The sequence below is a fragment of the Python bivittatus genome, unplaced genomic scaffold (assembly GCF_059951505.1).
Source record: "Python bivittatus isolate LINGU-HERP-01145 unplaced genomic scaffold, Pbiv_v1 ctg000700_np1212, whole genome shotgun sequence".
Classification (NCBI taxonomy): Eukaryota; Metazoa; Chordata; class Lepidosauria; order Squamata; family Pythonidae; genus Python; species Python bivittatus.
In genome coordinates, this window is record NW_028277098.1 from 31,442,067 (window position 1) to 31,462,811 (window position 20,745).

At 38.4% G+C, this 20,745-nt stretch overlaps 1 long non-coding RNA gene across 1 annotated transcript; it reads right to left on the bottom strand.

Moving 5' to 3' along the window:
* Nucleotides 1-5,226: 5,226 nt before the first annotated feature.
* On the bottom strand, nucleotides 5,227-20,018 carry LOC112540108 (uncharacterized). The gene is made up of 3 exons (XR_003084183.2): nucleotides 19,947-20,018; nucleotides 14,565-14,658; nucleotides 5,227-5,398 (listed from the first exon to the last, which is right to left on the bottom strand). It is a non-coding gene; the product is annotated as an uncharacterized LOC112540108 (long non-coding RNA).
* Nucleotides 20,019-20,745: the final 727 nt, after the last annotated feature.

Consider the following 20,745-nt stretch of genomic DNA (forward strand, 5'->3'; position numbering starts at 1 on the left):
GGGGAATTCCAGCCACATTCATCTTAGTATTCTCTCCATTTCATAAGCCTAATTATAAATGCTTATCCATTTTTAACTTTTTTTTTTTTAGTTTTTAAGGCTGTCTTGACTCCTGGTGACTACATAGTCCATGCAATTTTCTAGACAGCAGTTTCCTGGTTTGCCTTCTTCCAAGGGCTGACAGAGAATGACTGGCCCAAGGTCACCCAGCTGATTTTTGTGCCTAAAGCAGACTAAAACTCAAGTTTTCTGCATCTATTCTAGCACCTTAACCACTAGACCAAACTGGCTGTCGTTGAAAACTATAGATGCCATCAGCGTGCTTCTTCCAGCCTGTATTTTTCTTCCTCCTCTGGGCACAAAAAATAATCCAGTGTTTAATCTGTTTATTTTAAAATAAAATTAAATGTTTGCTGTTTGTCTGCCACTGAATGTTTATTCCAATTACATTCCCAAAGGTAGCACTTTTCATTGTTAGTTTTTGAACAACAGAATCAGAAGAGGAACTCATCGGACACAGGCTTATTTATCTGCTTGTTTTTTCTTTTAAATTACTCACGGAAAGATAATATCTTTGCTGCCTGCAGATCAAGACAGGTTCAGCTCTGCCTATGAAAAGAGCATTTTAGTAAGACACCTCACGGCTTGCAGGGTTAATAAACACATGTCATGCAGATCTACTTCATGTGAAGCCGATGTTTCATTTTCTATTCTTATTTCTGACCTACACACTTTTATTGCCAAAGCCTCTTCCTCCCATCTAGTTCAGTCTTCTGTTCTACTGATTTCAAATGCTGTAAATTCTGTAGCCCGAGTCCAACTTGTGCCTCTGCTATTCCCCTGTTGAGTCTGGCCTGACTCTTTCCTGTCAGGGTTGGCTTGCTCCTTTCCTCTTCAATAGGATCATCCATCTCCATTGGAAGTCTTTCCGACAAGGCTGGCTGGCTTTCTTCTTCTTTCCGCCAAGCAGTGCTGACCTACTTCTTTTCTCTTGTATAAAAGCATCCTGATCTGTTCTGCCAGGATTGGTGTGCTACACACTCTTCTCCGATTACCCTCTCACACCCCCTTTTTTCAGCCCATTCCAATTGCCCCTTCCACAAATCAACTTGTAGTTACTCCTGTATTCATAGGCATTGAGGTGATCAGGAACCTAACCAGGATTCTGGCTATGAATCTAAAAGGGATTCATAGAGACACTGAATTGCAGGTTGAGAGGAAACTCTATCATGGGAATTGTGAATTCTCTAATCTCCTTCCTGCCTGCCTGCCTGCCTGCCTGCTTGCCTTCCAGCTACACAAACTGAGTTTCTTTAAGAACGTTAGCAAAGAAGTTCTTTGGTGTTGTCTATAGTATTTATTCCATCTGATTCTTCAAATGACCCATCACCATATTTTAAAATGAATATGAAATATGATATTGCTCTTTTGTTTCTTTTGTCAAACAATTGCTTTGGTAGATGCATCCCGCATTTTAACCAAAACTGTATCTATGAGCTACAGTGAGGTTAGAAAAAAATCATAAATCTTTTATTTCTGAGTGACTGATGAAAAAGAAAAGGTCTGCAAAGCAATGAATACCTCTTCGGGTAAAAGATGAAAGTCCCATCAAAAAATAATTGATACTCTTGTGATCAGTGAGAGCAAATTAAAAACCTGCCTCTTTTATGAAATCACTCTCTTGTGTGAACTATGCGAAGGTTCAAAGTTGTAAAATATTTGTTTTCCAGTAGGTGATTCTCAAATCATATAAACGGCTGGCATGTAGCCTGCTCTTATTTTAGTTATTTATTTTATCATGGTCATCCATTAAAACAGAAATAATCCATTGCAATTTTTAAACCTTTTCCCATTATTAATTACTTATGCTAGTTATTAAATTCTGTATTTTCTCTCAGTTGTGCATGCATGTGTGGGTATGTATGTGTGTGAGAGGTAGACCACAAGAGATGGTGTGTGTGTGTGTGGCTGTTGATGCTTTTGTGAAAACCATAAAGACCATGGTGAGGGCCCACAGGAATAATAAAATATTAATTTGATGGCAAAAAATTAAGTGCTTAAAGAAAGAAGCTGTTGTCTATCCCATGAGTAGCTTTTAAGACACTGATGTCAAGCTTTGAATGTGTCTATTTTTAGCTGAGCTAACCACATGTAATGGGATCTAAGTAACTGTCTGACTTCAATCAAGGATTTCACTGATGAAAACCAGTAATTTCTCCTTTCTGTCACAGTGTCAGTATCAAAACACTTTTAACAATAATATTTGGATGTGAAAAGATTTACTACATTTGTGCTAACAATGCTAAAAACTATCTTGCTGCAAAAGGTGCTAAGCTTAGTATCCACGTATCTAGGCATAGGTATCAAGGTGATTTCTTATTGACAGCAGGAGACAGTTATGCCATGCCATCAGAGCCCATCCAATCTTGCTCAGAAAATGAACAAGTCAGTGTACCAAGGATGGTTATTCCCTTTTGGAAAATGAGGCTAAAAATTCAAAACATGCCACCATTTCCTCTGGGATCCAGTCATAGACAACACACCAGATTCCCTAGACATAAAGATCCAATAATCACTGCATCTGGAATTTTTGATAGATGCACTGCTGTGCAGTCCAGCTATTAATAGAATCAAAAATCCTCATATGCCTTCCAGCTATGTCTCCAATGGAGCCAGTGGCCCAAATTACCTGCACACACTTTTCTAGAATTAAACAAGGAATGGATGTGCAAGAAGATTTGCTACTGATGTTAATGTATGTGCATCTAGTGTTACATGTTTTTCTTGGAACAGGTTGAAAGGGAATTAAAAAGCTGCACTGGGCACCATAAGGATCTCCTGCCATGCACAAAGTTTTCTGATCTATTTGCCCAAGAGAAGATTGGGTCCTTGAGCCTTTTGAAGGAAACATTTCTAAAAAGTGCAGATAGTTAGATTTATTTACAGCAGCTGAGTATCTGGATCCCAAGAAATGCCTTCTCCTTAAATACATGCCACACTGAAATGAATAGGTAGCTTATTACTTAAAATATGTAACAGAATAGGAACTTTGTTTTCTAAAAACTAGATCAAAAGCAATTTTTAAGCTGATTCGCAATCCTGGATTTGCTTAGTGAAAACTAATTGTTAAAAATTCTATCATCCATCCATCCATCCATCCATCCATCCATCCATCCATCCGTGTGTGTATATATGTGTGTGTATGTATATATCTATGTATGTGTATGTATGTGTGTGTGTATCATAAATGCCTCTAAAATTATTCCTTTAGTTTTTATTTTAATTAAGAAGTTTAAACTGAAATTGTCCTGCCGTGGCTCACTGACACTTTTAAGTCTTCATGCTGTGTTTTAAATTGTAATTTAAATTAAGAGAGCTAGAGCAAATCCAAGGAACACTGTCAAGTCTTAGGTTTATTAGGAAGATAATATGCAACTATTTATATTGTTTTTGGGGGTTTTATGATACTTAGATTAATGTAAGGGCTTCTCTCTGAACAGACATATATTGGTCTACAATATTAATGTACACATCTTAGGAAAGAACAGATGGGTGATACACAGCACTGACATGAAGGTGGCTGCAGAACCAGGAGTATGATATAAAGAAGTCAAGACTTTAACATTTTTTTCAGCTGTAAAAATTGTGCCATTCGTAATAATTTTGAGCTAATTTCCTAATACTTTTGAGCTGAAGGATCTAATTCAGAAACAGCTGGTCTCAGTTGTTGAATTAAGCATGAATGAGGGATAATGCAGATCCCTGAGCCTTAAATTAGTGAATGAATAAATGTCAGTTGTCGGTCATGGTACATCACAACAATAATCAGAATAAGAACAATATCATGTGTTACCTACAATTCACCTATAGATATAAATTGAAATGATCTGAGGCATATGTCTCTCTCTGATTCCTACTGACATCATAACATGACCCTGTACTTTCCACTGCCTGCTTTTACAACTTTCCAGACAGACCTACAGTTCTTGGATTCCTTGGTAATGTTTCGTCCAAGTACTAACCAGGCTCAACCCAGCTTAGATTGCTCAAGATCAGCCAAAGTCAGCTACCTGCTGCGATATATAAGTATGCAAAAGAAAACATGAAGCAGTGCAGGATCACTACCAGTCATGGACCAATACAGAATTCAGCCTCTGGTTGCTTATTTAGTGCTTTCTGAACTCATGAATCAGCCTTTCCTCCATGTAGTTTCTCTACTTGCCTAACTTGAAGTAATTAATTGAAAACTGCCATGTTAGACCAGTTACCAGGGAGTGTTGACCACTAATTATGGAAAGAAAAGAAGATAATCCTTTCATTTTGTTGTTTTATCTGCAACTGGGAAGACTGGATGAAGCCACCAAAGCAACTTTTTCCAAGATAAACATAAAGTTTATTCCAAGTTGAGCTCTATTCCGGATGAGATTATGGACAACTATTTATATATACAAACATACATGAAAAGTACACAAACCATCTGTGTATTTTCCTTGACAAAAATATGGAACTGACTTGTTGCTGTCTCCTCCTCCTTCTTTTCCTCCTTCTTCCACAGTCTAGCCTAAAGCCCTGGTATTTTCTGAAGGACTCTCATCCAAATACAGACCCAATCTTGTTTAGTTTCCAAGGCCAAAGTTAACCAGAGGCTGCTACCTGTTAAGAAACTGTCAATATTCCCACCCAAATGACCTACAAAAGAATACAATAATGTGCATGCTTCATCTGCACTGCCAACCTGGCTCTAAATGTACCTCTAGGCATTCCTCATTCACCCTCATCAACTGATGTCAAATCATCAGAAAGGAGTGAAACAATTAATCGCTGAGCAAGCCAACCATAGTATAGAATCTGAATAGACTGCACTGTTCTGATGCTTAGGGGGCATTCTGTGGCTTTAGGGCTGTATGTAACTCCTGAACTCCTTTTTTGTGAACCCCCAAAACCTTTCAGCCATACCATTTCATTGGTGACATCAGTGTTAAAAATTAGTGGGGCAATTTTCTGTCATTTTAAATGAAAAATGTAACCCACCCTCCAAATAATGTTTGTATAAATCTTTTAATAGATTTAATACAGTTAAACAAAACCCAGGGGGGAAAACATCTCAAAATACCCCCATATTGAAGAAAGCCCCCAAATCCCAGCCATGTGATACAAATCCTCACATGATGTAGCACCACCATCTTTCAGCCCAGACTAGCAAAATTAAACACTACCCTGGCTGTCCAAATATTTGCCACTGATCTATAAAAATATTACATTTCGGTCATAAACGTCCCATTCAGCATCCACAGGCAGAATGCTTAGCAGCACAGTTTTATTTATATTGAAATATTCCATCAGCTATTGTACGCTGAACTGGAAAGTCGTCGTCATCATCATCATCATCATCATCATCCTGGAAGAAATGAATGGCAAAGCAAAGTAGTTTTAATCATAAATTGGCTGCACATATAAATTATGTCCAAACAACTTTATGCTGCCATAATTTGGTGACATAAGTTCTATTTTTGTTTTTTGTATTTTTTAATTCAGGCAGGCAAGCGGTATCATCTCATTAAAAAAAAAAAAAAAAGATCTCTGTTTCCAGGGCTCAGCAAAACTGTTTCTAACCATAAAGAGCAACTGCTAGCTAGTATAGCCAGTGCTATTTTCATGAGCCCAGTGGTTTGATTCTCTACAAGGCAATCCTTTGTGAAGTAAACAATCCCTGAAGGGCAATGGAACTTTCCAACTGTATCCCAGTTTAGACTCTTCATGCTGAGAATTTCGTCTGGCTGATAAAACACAGGCCTCAGGGAACAGCACAAACTCCCATATTGATATATGACAATTGGCTTTGCACAGTGGCTAAGGTGATTTCACTGTCAATTCCTCCTAATGTTTATTCCACCTCGCACCAACATTGAGGGATGCAAGTATAGCCAATTAGTCTTCTTGTTCTTTGTGACTGTTGTCTTGTTGAAAAGCAGGTCTGCTCAGCTTTCATACTTTGCAAGCTTGGGCAGTATGTTTGCCTAGACAGAGAGCAGGAAGAATACTTTCTGTGGATTTCTATCTTTGCCATCCTCAGCATTTCTGATCCACAAACAGCATTAGCATTCTTCTAATGGTTAGAATAGCATTTCTTAAGACTGAGACAAACTATTTTTCTAACCCAGTGTTTCTCAGCCTCAACACTTTAAGATGTGTGGATTTCAACTCCCAGAATTCCCCAGCCAGCATGCTGGGGCTGAGAAACACTGGGTTAGAAAAATAGTCTCAGAATGGTGATCTAGCATGTACAGTTGGTTTAGCTTCCACGCAGTCCACAATCATACAGCAATGTGGACAAAAAATTGGAAGTCCATCATTGAAAATTTAGAAGCCTTTCTTGACATAACCCGTTCAGTTTATCACATAAGCAAACTGGGGTTTCTGTCTGCGCTTTTTAATTGTTTTAAATGGAGAGAAAAATCCACTTGGTTTCCCCTTTATTTCCTTCAGAAGAGATGACAAGTTTTATTTTAATCTTTCCAAAGCATTTTAAGGTCCCATTAGCATTCCCACGAGATGTCAGGATGAGGTAGAAGCAGGCTAGGCTCATGTATTGAGTTACCACATCTGGAATTTCATCCACCCACAGGTAGCAGTGACTGCCAACAGCAGAACTGGGAGAACAGCCTGGAATCCGATCTCAATTAAAGCTACACAGCATCCACAATTGGCAACTCCTGGGGGGCCTCTCTCTTCTATATGTGTTCTGCAAATCCACCAAACGCCTCCAGCTGACAGCTTTTCAAAATAGTTACTTTTGGCATCACTTCTATGGGCACAATATGTCCTGGATAATTTATTTCATTTTATGTGTTCGGCTCTTTTCTAATTAACTCTTTTGTTTCTTGAAAGAGTAGCTTTTTCTGCTATGTGTCAGCAATAGGCCAGCCATGGGGGGGAGGGGTTCCACTTTGAAGATTTGATTCAGAATGGAGTCGATTGAATGACCTCTTTGAATGGAGTCTTCAAGTCAAAACTGCCAAAATTGGATGCCTTGAGATTGATTTGGCAATGGAGGGAAATGTTCTGAATGTGTACAGAGTTTCTTGGAATTGAATCAAAGTATCTGGCTGAATTAACTCATACCTTTGATAATTCATATCAGATATTGGGTGATTTGCACATCTCTCTTAGGTGAATGTTGGAACAACGTAAAGGATGCCTTTGCATCTTGACTGAAATTTGCACAGTGGACAGTTACCACAACCAGGACTAGTTCTGGGTTCTATTTATTTATTTACAAATTTATACCAGCTGTTTACCAAATTATAGCTGGTTATGTCTGAAGAGCTTTGGCAATGTATTTGTTGATGGAACTCACTTTCCATCAGTAAGTCCTGGAAGGCTTCTGTAGCAGGGAGAATAATGCTTAGATTAGTATTCAGTGTTCCAGTTGGAGCTGATTTGTGAGTGCAACCCTGAAGGTTAGAGACTACCAAATGTAAATGTATACATAAACAGTACTATATGTTTAAATATAGTATATGTACTGTATATGTGACATATATAATACTATATGCACACAGTGGGGCTTTTTAAGGTTCTATTCTACTCTGTTTTCCTCTAGTAGAAGTTCCAAAAGATTCAGGCATTCCAAGTTCTAACTTTGACCAGAGGGAGGGAGGGAGGGAGGGAGGGAAGAAGGAAGGAAGGAAGGAAGGAAGGAAGGAAGGAAGGAAGGAAGGAAGGAAGGAAGGAAGGAAGGAAGGAAGGAAGGAAGGAAGGAAGGAAGGAAGGAAGGAAGGAAGGAATTCTGTGGCATAATAAACGGGGTGGGGAGGAAAGGAAAATATGGATCTACGTATAATCTGTGCTGGGAAGGCAAAAATAGAAAAAGTGTTAGAAAAATAAAAATGGAGGGAGGTGGAGGGAGACCTAGAAATATATTAGTGCTTGCCTTGACAGCAACATTGTAGGTAAATGAATATTGACCTTGACACAGTATCCTGTGGGAATTACCCTCCACTAGAACAGTTTTGACCACCTTGCCAAGAAAACATATTTGCCAAGATGCTGGGATTTTGGCAGTTGCTGAAGGAAATGGGAGGCATCCAGATGGCTTTGAAATAACTTAATCATTGTCCATAATGATTCTGCCTGTTCTGTGAGATCATCAAGAGAGGGTCTGCTTAAGATCCCATCACCATTTGAGGTAAGGGAGACATGGGTCAGAAGGTAGGCTTAGCTGTGGCTCCTACCTTCTAGAATGCACTTCGCCGGGAGATTTGTTTGGTGTTGCACTTCTGGCCTTCAGAAAACATATATTTTAACTGGGATTTTGACAATTTTAGTGCCTAGTGAAGATGTGGGTCGCCATCTGTTTTTATTCTGGGTTGTATTATTAGATGGTGTTCCAAGTTGTGAAACTGCATTTTGAGAGTCTTGAACACCATTCAGAGTCTTTTGATTGTGTTACACTTGAGTTAAATGAATAATAGCAGAAGTGCTGTCATGTGTTCTGGGCCAGCTGAAAACCAGCTATGCCACGTGGTGAGTGCAGTGAAACAACAGCATACCTTGTTTTTTAATTTCTGCCCATGGTTTATAGCATCTCTATCAGCTATTTTGCCTCATTTGCCGGGGGGGGGGGGCGGAGGGCTGTGACACAATAGGAAGACAGGTCAAAAAGTCTGGGCCTGGGTACATCAGAAAACAATTGCTTCATTGTGACATTTTTATACCTATCTGTACTGGGCAAATGGACTAGTTTGCATGTTTTACAAACCAGCCAACACAAATGAAGCATTAGAGATGGAATGTTCAATATATTTCCTGTCATCGCAAAGTGCTGCACAGAAGAGTTGTTCTGGCTCATTTGAATACAAATAATGAAGTTTAAAACAATCAATGCATGAGAACGCAATGATGTACTCTTGTGGATAAATATGTTTCCAAATGGTATGAATCTGTATTTATTGTAGTTATTGTGTTCCTGTGGTTTTATTATTTGGGAGAAAAACAAGAACAAGCCTTTTCAAGAATTTAAACAGTGTTTTTTCTTGTGGTTGAAATTGCACAGCAGCCTACATTTCCTCCTCCTCCTCCTCTACTTGCTTTTTACCACAATTACCTAACCTTGATTTAAACAGTCTCAGGAGCAGTTTCTGACATAGAAATTCTAGGCATTTTAGCTTACATTCTGAGACATCCCCTAAATATGTATCACATGACACATATGAGTTCTTTAGCATCTTAATACAAAGCTCACTGACCTAAGAAAGGTTCCTGTTTATTATGATAGGCTTTGTATGAGGCTCTAAAAACTTCATTCAAAATTTCAGGATCTCACCAGAAGTATAAGGACTTATGGAAAGCGATTAGCTCTGAAGGAGAGGAAATTGAAGACATGATTGACATTGATTTTCTAGGCTCTGCTTCCTGCCCTAGTGGTCAACATTTGCTAAAATCTGCAAGAGTTAAAAAGCCAAGAAAACTTTTGTAAAGCTTATTATGAATTGCATTTTTAGATATGCTTGTGAAAGGGGTTGGAAAACAGCTGCATGTTCACTAAATAATCTACTAAATTGTGTATAGTAGCCCAAATGTTGCTTATGGATTCAAAGGTACCCTCCTTCTTCAATTATCTTTTTTTCCTTGATAATAGCTAGGGGGAAAAAGGAAATAATAGTACTATCATAGGGAGGTCTGCCTGAATGTGCAATGTCTACAGGTCTCCATGTTTCCTAAATGATATAAGAATGATACTCATCTTCACTGCTGTATGCTAAGGAAAAAATCTGTTAAGACGCTAATGGATAAGTCAATTTCTCTCTCTGTTATACACACTGGAAAAATATTTTTAGGCTATCTATTAAAACATAATCTCATGAGAATATATTACATCAACTATAAAGGTCAAAGAGGCAAACTTTGCTTTGAGCCAAACCCAATTTGATGACCACACCCATCCACACTTTTCTTTGGCAACTGTATGAAGTGTTTTGCCATTGCCTTGTTCCAGTATGTTTTTAGGAACTGAAGTCTAGCCTAAAACCCTGTGATTTTCTGGTGGTCTCTGATCTAAATAGTAACCGGGTTTAATCTACTTAGCTTTTTTGATCAGCAAAGGGCAAATTAAGTTCAGCCACGTGTTCTATGCTTTGCAAAGGCTACCATGCTAGAATAACTACAACTACAAAACTTATTTCTAAAATGTAGCTTCATCCTCTGACAACTGAAACCCTACTCTTCATTCACCCCAAAAATGTGGGGGTAGCCATTATTTTGCTTTGTAAGCTTCCTACTTTTTCCCATGAAAGAAAAGTTTGAATAGCCACACAGTATCTTTCAACATGCAGTAACAGGGAGCACTCTTACCACAGACTCCATATAAAACAGTGAAACTGTCTTTTTCATTTATTTATTTGTTAGATTTGTATCACACCTTTTCTTTAATGGACAGCCTTGGCACAGATTTATGTTGACTTACCTTAGATCAATAGTCTATGAATTAGGCTTGTTAAATCTGGGTGTTTTCATATTATTTGTCTACTCTGACTGGCCACTCTTGACTAATTTTTAATAGAGCAACTACATTAAAATATTGGTTTTCTTTGCCACATGATCTTTGGGGAGTTCCCCAAATACTTTCTTTTTAGACTGAAAAAGTAGGATGCTATCTATACCTGCAGATCACGCTAATGCAACTTTCTTTGTCTTCTTTCAATGAGCACCGTATTGATGTGTATGGCAGTTTTGTGTGTCTGAGCCATATTGACTTGATTAGGATTTTTCCAGTCAGCATTTAAACAGATTTATTTTTTTTAAAAAACCAGTCCTTTAATTTATGGCAGAAAACATTGGCACTGACATTTTAAAAAAAAAAAAATTACAATATTTACCCAGTAGCACTTTAACAAGGCATTTCAAGATAAATTAAAAAGAGATTTTTTTTTAAAAAAAAAAAAAGCAAAACCACAACATCCTGTTCCAGTACCATGTGAAGGTGTATGGAGGTTTCTCATCTTAGTTCAGCTAACTCTCTAAGGGTGGATGGAACACCAGATGATGTGCACACATTACAGAACACATCAGAGTCTGAAATGTGGCAAGTCAACTGGGATTCCACATAGAGTTAACAGTAGAAAAACAAACATTGGGTCACTCTCCAAGCCCTAAGTTTGAATAAATCACATGAGTAGGAGCAGCAGGTTCTTCTCCAAATTTGCTGCATGTGATTCACTTAATGGAACCTGAGCTTTGGAACTTTTTGAGCACAAAAGCTGGGAACTAAGGGTCAAAATCATTGTTCTGTAAATAAAGCATGTGCTGCTTTATATTCCATCTTGCTTTAATTAATTGCAGGCAGGCTAGGAGGGGTGGGAATCCTTCTAAGCAGCATTTACATGTAGCAAGAGAAGCTTAAGTTCTGCTTTTCTAGCTATCTAGCTCTGTGCTCTGCCAACATGTGGGTAGAACTCAGCAGATACATACATACAATAGTTTCAAAGGAACATGTTTTTGGACCTCGCATTCTAGCCATGCATGTTTTTGAGTATGCAAATGTGGGTGTCACTTATACATAATATCCATGAAGAGTACTTCTATTAGTATTGGTACGTTTACAGGAAGCCTCCTTTGGCAATAGGGCACTTTTGTTGCCAGTATTTTCTAGAACGAACCACATAATGAACTGGATCAAGAGAAATGTTGCAGGAAGTAGTTAGGTAAGAGGCGATTTTTCCTCACCCCCTCCATTTGGAAATTACATCCACCCTCTGAAAATAGTCCCTGGAAGACCAAGAGACTACACTAAATGGAACACATGTGATTAGAAGTGAAGGGGAGAGACATATTGCCAAAAATCAGGAGCAAACAATTTCTATGGAGGCTTCCCATTCCACCAATTTAATTATGAGCATATTTGGGAATGTGGGAAGCTAATCATTCAAGCAGTTCTTTGGTCACCATCCTAACCACACATCCCCAATATGATGCTGAAAGGCACCAAAATGCCCCAGACATATTGTTCAGGATCTACAAGGCTTCTAATCCACAATAGACAACTTAGGATAAGCAGTTATAGCCTAGTACATTTTTTTTTAAGTTTGCCCATAAGCTTGCAGTCCCACCACTGATTAGCTCTTTGGCAAGAAAGTTTTCCTTTAGCTTCCCCAGTTTGCCTTCTGGTCAATGGATGTTTCATAAATAGCCTGCCCATCATGGCATCCATTTTGTAAGAGTGCCACATGTCTCTCTGCTTCCAAATACATCCTACTTTATGCTCCTGCATATTGTATAAAATGAAAATCAAATGGCTAAATTTAATGAGAAAAAATTAAGCTTTTAATAAAGTTTAGCTAATAGTGGAATACTAACAACAAGTAGTTCCTAACCACAACTCTTTCTGTATATGCGTACATATATAAATGTCTAACAGATTAGCTCACTAACAGGACGCAAATCAAACCACAAACAAACAGCAAATGGGATAAAAAAGGGATCAGCGCACAGCAATGCAAAGGGGAAAGTTAGGCTTTATGTTCTAATCACTAGCTGGTTCATTGTTCCTGCAAGGAAGAAATAGCTAGTTCAGCACCTCCAAGATCGCTTCCCAAGAATGTTTTTGGCCATTCTGTCTCACAGCAGCATTAGGTTAAAATGCATGATTGCAAAGTAATGAAAGCAAACAGGAGACCTGCTGAGCAACTGAAATGGATAGCAAAACTGTTCCGGAGAGTGCAGAGTTTGCAAATATCACAAGTCCCTTGCCGTGGAGGAGCACCTTGACATTAAACCTCACTTTCTGTTCGGATATCCCTAATCAGTACGTTTAGGCTCTGAGCAACAAATTTAAAAATGAAGTTTCCCAGAGGATAACAGAAGTATGTGTGAGAGAGTGAATAAAAGCAAGTGGGAGAGAATAACATGTATCAACCTCTTTCAGTAACAGATAGAACTTGGCATTTTTCCCCGTTGGCTAGCTCATAATGTATCTGGCTTTACAGCCAGCTGTTTTCTTCTACATTCTCAATAGGATTGAAGCCTAAAATCTTACCACACCAGTTGTATAAGTGATATATCCATGATATCCTTCTTGATATCTGAGCTCCCTTCCTCTTCCCCTTCCCTGTTTACTGCAAAGTGAGTTCCAATAATTTAGAAACTCACTGGATTTGCACCCTTGTAGGTCTATATGAGATGCTGAAAAAAAGCAGGAAACATTTTAGAAACCTGCAGAATGTTAAGCTCTCTGTCCAAATGTGGATGGTACAAAATGCAGTAAGTAATATAGTTTTCAGATTGGGAGCGTCTGTGTAGGGGTGGGGAGGGAGTGGATAAAAATTGCAAAATAGTGGTCATGACCATGTAATGAAATCCTTTCCCCTTTTATCAGCAGGTCAAAATTGCCATCTTGATATTTTTGACACACACATACACCGCCTGTAGATGCTTGTGTTTCACACAGTGGCACCATCTTCACTAGATATATGGAAAGAGCTGGAACAAAAATATCATAAATACTTGTCTAGACTACCTGAAAACCTGTTTCAATTCTTAACACAAACTGACAAGCTATGGCTGTAGAACAGGTATAGATTTCAGTGTTGTGTAATCATTCTTTTAGCCAGCCCCCATGCCAGACAATTCATAATGCTTGATGGACTGACGATCCCAAACACTAGGTTATAGCCAAGAAAAATACACACACCTTTAACACACGATAATCAATACAGATTCATATTAACTTCAAGATTATAAGTGGTCCCAACTTAAATCTATGGGAATGACATCCATTTCATCCATATGTGCAATCACAGACCCACAACTGTGTGTGCTTCAATACGTTGCCTATGCAGACATAAGGCTCTCAAGATGAGAGCTTCTTATGGTGGATAGTGTATAATGCCACACTTCCCATAAAACGAAAAATAGTGCTGGCTTCCAGTTGCACATTCTATGTGTGAGATTGAATGATAAATCCAAATACGGCTGAGAGTTTTTACAGAGTTGTCACTGAGATTCTATTGTGGACACAATATCCTTTCTTTAATGGCTCTGTCAAGGAAACAAATGCCTCCGAGAACAGTTGCTGCTAAAAGCGACTGATTATGGAAGAAGGCATTTCCACTTTAGCAGTACTTAATTCAATCTCTGCATTTCTAGGAATACTTTATTTTTCAGTAAATTCCACCATATGCTGCTATGATTCCTGGATATGCACACAGTCTTGGATCAGAGTGATACTGAAAGAGTTTATAACGTAATGTTAAATGTGCATAGCTCTAAAATCTGCATAAAGCTTTGCACATGTATTGGTCTTGAAGTAATCTGATTTCAGCCACATACTGTTACCTTGATTTAATTAAAATATGTAGAGGCAGAATACTGATATAATGAGGTATAATTTAAGCTGACTGGACTGTGCTTTTAACTCTGAAAGATTGAGGGAATATTGAAAATACACTGTTGGGGGCAGCGGCAAACACATTCTCCACCAGTCAGTCCATTTGAAAGGCCCTAATTTAATCATCCCTGTCCCTTGCATCTCATGGTTTTACATAATTCAAATGACAAGTTGAGCCAACCTTGCTAGTGCTTCCATGTAGATTATTCAAAGTCTCCTTTCAGTGGGCTGAACTCTTGGAAAACCAAATGAGAAAAAAGGATGAAAGATTCTATCTGAAAGAGAGAGAATACAAAGGAAATGGAAATAAAATGACTTGAAATGTTTCACGTATACCAGATGTTGAAGGCAGTGTTTGTTTATTTTCCTTTACACTGGAGATGAAAAAGAATATTCTATTATTTCTGTAGCAAGGAAAATGTCCATGTTACCAACAAGAATCTAATGAGGAAGAACTGATGATACAGTTGGCCAAAGGCTATTCTGACCTCAAGGTTTCTGGCTCCTGGAATATTTTATGGAGGAATAATTGTATCTCACAAACAAAACCGTTGATTATTCTATTTTTCCATTCCTTTCCTTTTGTTTCCCATTGTCACTCCTCCAATAACCGAGCTGTATGAAACAATATTATATGTTTTTGTAGAGTTAAGGATAGAATGCTGGATTAATGCCCGGGTCAAGATCTTTGTGTGTGGGGAGATGTATGGTAGGACTGTTGGCTACAACTGATGACAAAAAGGAAGTTAAGTTAAATTCTACTCCGTTAAACATGCATCATCTTTTTAAGCATAAGTTACCTCACTTGATGGCTGCAATTGGAGTGAATAACTTCAGGCATAAGAGAAAATGGAGGCTGAATAGTAATAACAAATATTGACAAGATGAGGAATAAGAGCTTTTAAATTTCAGCTGGTAATATTTGTTGTACGTGTTCAACTTGTTCACTAACCACAGACAAACGTTTCCCCAGCTAACAGTTAATTTTGTTCATAGGAACTGAAACACTGATTAACCTGACTTTTTTTTTCTTTCATAAGCAATATCTGAATGGTGACCTACATGGAAAATACCATAGCACCTTTCTATGGCTAAGTGATAAAGCTGATGTTCTACTCTAATGTTAAATGTTACTTTTCCACACTCAGCTAGCCTAAGGATACAGTTGCTGTGAGCCCTATATTCTGGCAGAGGAACTGGTGAACCTTCCCTATCTTGCATCCAGAGTCAAAATTATATTTTCTTACAATATCTCTGAGAACAGTCACAACTGTTTCTTCGCATGCCCATCACTATCGGGGATGTGCTTGAGGCTCCACCATTTAAAAGGAAGTATCAGGTGAGATTTGTCATTATTGAGTCAATTGTCTTTCTGTATAAATGGTACAATTTTTCTTCTTGATCACAAGATCCTTGAAATATGTAAACAGGACACTGAGGTTCATTGCAAGTAGAAAGACTCTAGTGACGATGATGGTGGTGGTAGTATGACACCGACAGGAGGAAAATCTCACATTCTTATATGGATTCATGTTCATGTGATGGGGGAAAGAGTTGGACTTGCTGTATACAACTCTGTTAATGTACCAGTTGCTCACCCGCTTACATGTTAAGCATTTCTATGAAGGGTGAGACCAAAGGTATCTGCAGACATTTGCTGAAAGTGTAAGCATTTGAAGGTAGGTAGATGATGGAGTACATGAATTGGCCCTAATCCATGACTGTCAGATGTCTACACTGATTACCTGCCACACACCCATATTCAATTGGAGCATGAATAAAGCTCTGCATGTGATCTGCAATTCTGCTTTATTAGGGTTCACATGAAGGCTTGTAGTTGTATTTAAGCAAATTTAAGTATAACTCCTCTTCAAACCTCATGGCTGAACCCATGGGAATCCAAAGGAAGGAACAGACCAGTTTTCTACCCACATCTATTTAGGGAAATATTTCAAAATGGAAAGCATAGCCCAGTTCTTTATCATGATCTATTCAGGTGAGCATTTAAAGGCAGCTTCTGCTGATCAATGTATGTTGATCATATTCAGGTAGAAGATCCTTACATGCATATTTCCATAGAGTCTTTTAGTATTCTTGGGTTAGTCAGAATGGCAGAGGTGCATTGCATGGATACTGGGTTGGACTTGGAGATGTAGATTCAACTTCTTCCTCAGCTGTGGATCCTGTGTGAGCCACCTTGAGTATCTAGAGAAGTATTTCTCAACCTTAACAACTTTAAGATGTGTAGACTTTAACTCTCAGAATTCTGGGAGTTGAAGTTCACACATCTTAAAGTTGCCAAGGCTGAGAAACATTGATTTAGAGGAACAGTGTATATAAATGTAATAAGGAAAGTAAGAAAGCCAATTGATAAATGAACAAATAAATTATTCAGAATTTTATAATCCATCATAGGAATGTTAATATAATTATCTGTATAGCAGAGGCTTTTTGAGAACTGACTACTTCTTGAGGAAGAGAAATATTCATTTTATATCCTGCTGTTTTTTAGATATGTGTTCTCACTATTACCTCAGGTTTCTCTATATGTTATCTTAACTAAGCCTTTAACCTTTTGCACTGGTTGTTCCTCTAAAGATAATAGTTCATAAAAGAGGAAGCCTCTTGGCTGGGTGTAAACAGCCCACCAGAAGTGAGTGAAACATGGAAGTGTCTCTGCTGAGAGTGCTGCCTGCAGCAAATATAGATTTCCTCCCATAATGAGCCATTCCTCATAATGGAAGCGCAGCAAAATCGCCATCAAACTAAAAAGCAAGCTCAGGTATTGCTTTCTTCATTGCTTCAACAGAAAACCTCCAAGATCCATGGGTCAGAGTCAGAAAGGCAGACAAGAATGCTTAGCTTTTAATGGATGGATAAACTATAATGAAAAGAGAATCAGTTTAGTCCTAGCTGCCCTGTGGGCTACATGGTTTTCAAATAGCTTTCTGTCAGGAACTTTTCCTCAAGTGTTTATATTATTTCAGCAATTACCTCTGGAAATATGATTGTTATAAATGCATCCTACAATAAACAACCTATAACTGGAGCTGTGAATTGTGCTTAGAAAATGTTTGTACTGCACTCACTAAGGCCAAAACACATGCCTGAGTTCAGTTTCTTGCAAAATATATTAAATCCTTTTTCAGTAAGGAAAATGGTTCAAAATGGATCCGCTAACACATTCTATCCACCCGGCTTCTGGATAAAGGCTACAGATGGAATCTTAGGTATTGCGGGATTTATAGTGTAGTTTTCAAAAGTTAATGGTGACTTCTATTTAAGGATTCCAACCTGTAAGAAATTTCTGATCCCTGGACTTATGCAAACAGCATGCAAACCATTAACCTTTCCTTTCCATTCTTTCTATAAGTAGCATCAAATGAAAGTGGAGAAATTTAGTAGGGGAAAAAAGAATAACAATGTTTCAGGTGTTTTGTTAAAAGTTAAAATATAATTGACTCCTAATATCAACACCCCAAAACAATTGAAACCCTGTTGTAAAAATAAAGCAAAAATTAACCTTCTCCCATGAAATAAAAAGTTTAAGCCTGTATATCGATATTACTAAGAAAGAATAATATCACAGGAACATTATTATAATTACAGGTAGTCCTTGTTTAGCGACCACAACTGGGACCAGCAACTCATTCTTTAAGCGAAGTGGTCAGTAAGTGAAACTGTGACTGTGCTTATGATCTTACTTCAGATTGTCTTTGCTTTACAGACCTGTGAAGGTTGTAAATGCGAGGATTGGTCGTAAAATTACTTTTTTATCACTGTCGTAACTGCAAACAATCACTAAATCTCTCGGTTAGGCTATTGCAATGCACTCTACATGGGGCTATCCTTGAAAAGTATCTGGAAGCTACAGCTGGTTCAAAATGCAGTCACGCGGATGATATTAGGTGCCTCAAGGATGGCACATGTAACACCTTTGCTGTGGGAGCTGCATTGGGTGCCAGTTTGCTTCTGGGTCCAATTCAAAGTGTTGGTTATCACCTTTAAAGTCCTACATGGCATGGGTCCAGGTTATCTGAGGGACTGTCTCATCCCCATTACATCAACCTGTTCCACCCGGTCAGGCAGAGGGGGCATGTTGTGGACCCTGTCAGAGAATGTCAGCTGACGGGGCCCAGGAGGAGAGTCTTCTCCGCCCTTTGAAATATTCTCCCTCCAGAGGTGAGGCGGGCCCCTACCTTCCCGGCTTTCTGGAAAGGATTAAAGACCTGGCTCTGCCAGCTTGCATGGGGCGATATGAGCTCTAACTGTCCCTGGGGCCGGTTAGCACCCTGACAACGCTCCCTGAGTTATTCACCAATTCTCCATCTTTCTTGGTATTTATTATTAAGATTGTTTTTATACTGTATTTTAATTGATTTTATCTCTGCTGTAAACCATCCAGAGTCATTTCAATGGATGGGCAGTGACAAATTCGATAAATGAATAAATGAATAAATGAATAAATGAATATAAATAAATAAATAAATAAATAAATAAGGCAGTCACTAAATGAAGACTACCTGTAATCAAAAACAGATATGGCTTACTTGCATGTTGCAAAAAGAGAAGAAAATTTCTGTAAAGTCTGAACAGAACAAATTGAGGCTTTTGGGTACTGAAAAAAGAGATGGAGAGGACTACTTTGATGTCAGTGTGAAATCAATGGTTGGAAAGTCCTTAATAACAATAAGTATTTTCCTTCTTTTGATGGCCAGGTAAAAAAGCAAGGGTGTGACCTCACCAGTTCTGGCTCCATTTTTCTCTATTTTTTTTAATCCAGTGGGATGAAAAAGAATAAATGAAAGGCTGTCATCCACCATACAGATTAGGTCATCCACCAAATCTATTTGTTTGGTAAAGGAATCTCCAGGTATTTGGAAATAGCCAATCTAATACCTGTATCTGTGAGAGCACTAAACTGCTTTAAATTCAAACACCTAACTTCTGAGAAGCAGACAACACTCCCCAACTGCACCATCTTAAAAATTAGGAGAGCTAGATGCAAAACAGATTGGCACAGAAAATCAAGTAATTTTGAACAACAAACATGGCCTAGGAAAATTGTCCAACTAGACTGAACATACATAAATTGTCACACCACAACTCACAGACAATTTGCAAATTGAAACTGAGGCACAATATAGCCCATATGCTTTTCCCCCACGTTGTCCTTCCCCAGGATGTATTTTGGACATGGTTATCAGGAAGTCAGCTCCCCAATGTTCAAGAAAAAGTTATCTGTGCTTGAGAACTGCGGCCTGACTTTGGCTTTTTTATGCTTTGCACAGCCCTATTGCAAAGTTCATTCATACCTCTGCTAAAGAGGACTACGATGCATGAAATCGTACATAATAATAAATTAGTCAATTCATCTTCAAAGTGCCACAACCACCTTGCTGCACCCCCATTAGAAATTGAACAGACGGGATTGTAAGCCTGGATTCTTTTAAAAACCATTCCCAGCCTCCTAATCAACTATGTAGAGAAAAGCAATGGGCTTCTAGATATAATCTTTGCAAATCCTGTTGCATCTTATTTTAATTATAGAAAATAAACTTACAGCAAGCAGTATGAGCAAGAATGTACCTTATGGCAGTGTTTCTCAACCGTGGCAACTTTAAGGGGTGTGGACTTCCTCTTTCAGAATTCCCAGCATGCTACCTGGAGAATTCTGGGAGTTGAAGTCCACACCTCTTAAAGTTACCAAGCTTGAGAAACACCGCCTTAGGGCTACCACGTCTTAGGTACAAAAATCTTGTCGCCCGTGAGAAGGAAGCAAAGAGACACAGAGAACTGTAACCCTTTCCAGCCATCTCGTGGTCTGTTGTTGCAGCTGAAACACAGTGGACTGTTCCTCCTATCTGGTATGAGCAACCCTATTAAAATTCAGCGATCACTTCTATCATTTAGAGTGGTTACTAAGAGATGGGCCAAAAAGCTGAGGTTATCCATCTCTTCTGGGTCAGAAAGCCTACATTATGGGCCTAAGAAAACAACTGATCCATTTTTCTAAATAAACAAATTGTAGAAAGGATTTGATTGATAATGTGCTCTGTCAGTAAGGTTGAAGCGAAGCTGATAGGGAGAAGTTTCAGTGGGGTTGAAGTGGAGATGATTGTGAAATTCTTTTAATTTTAAAATTAAAAAAAACCATTCAAATATTGTATCAGCAATCTATCAGATTAATTTATGATGGTATAGGTAAGCGCATTTGGTCTCCTGGATTTTCAACCTGGCATTAACTTAAGAGGAATAACTTTAATGCTAATAACTTGAAAGTAACTTGCTAATTGAAAGAGAGGATTGAAAGAAGCCAGTTCACCTTCTTCTGGGATTGGGACTCCAGTGGTAATTTTCAA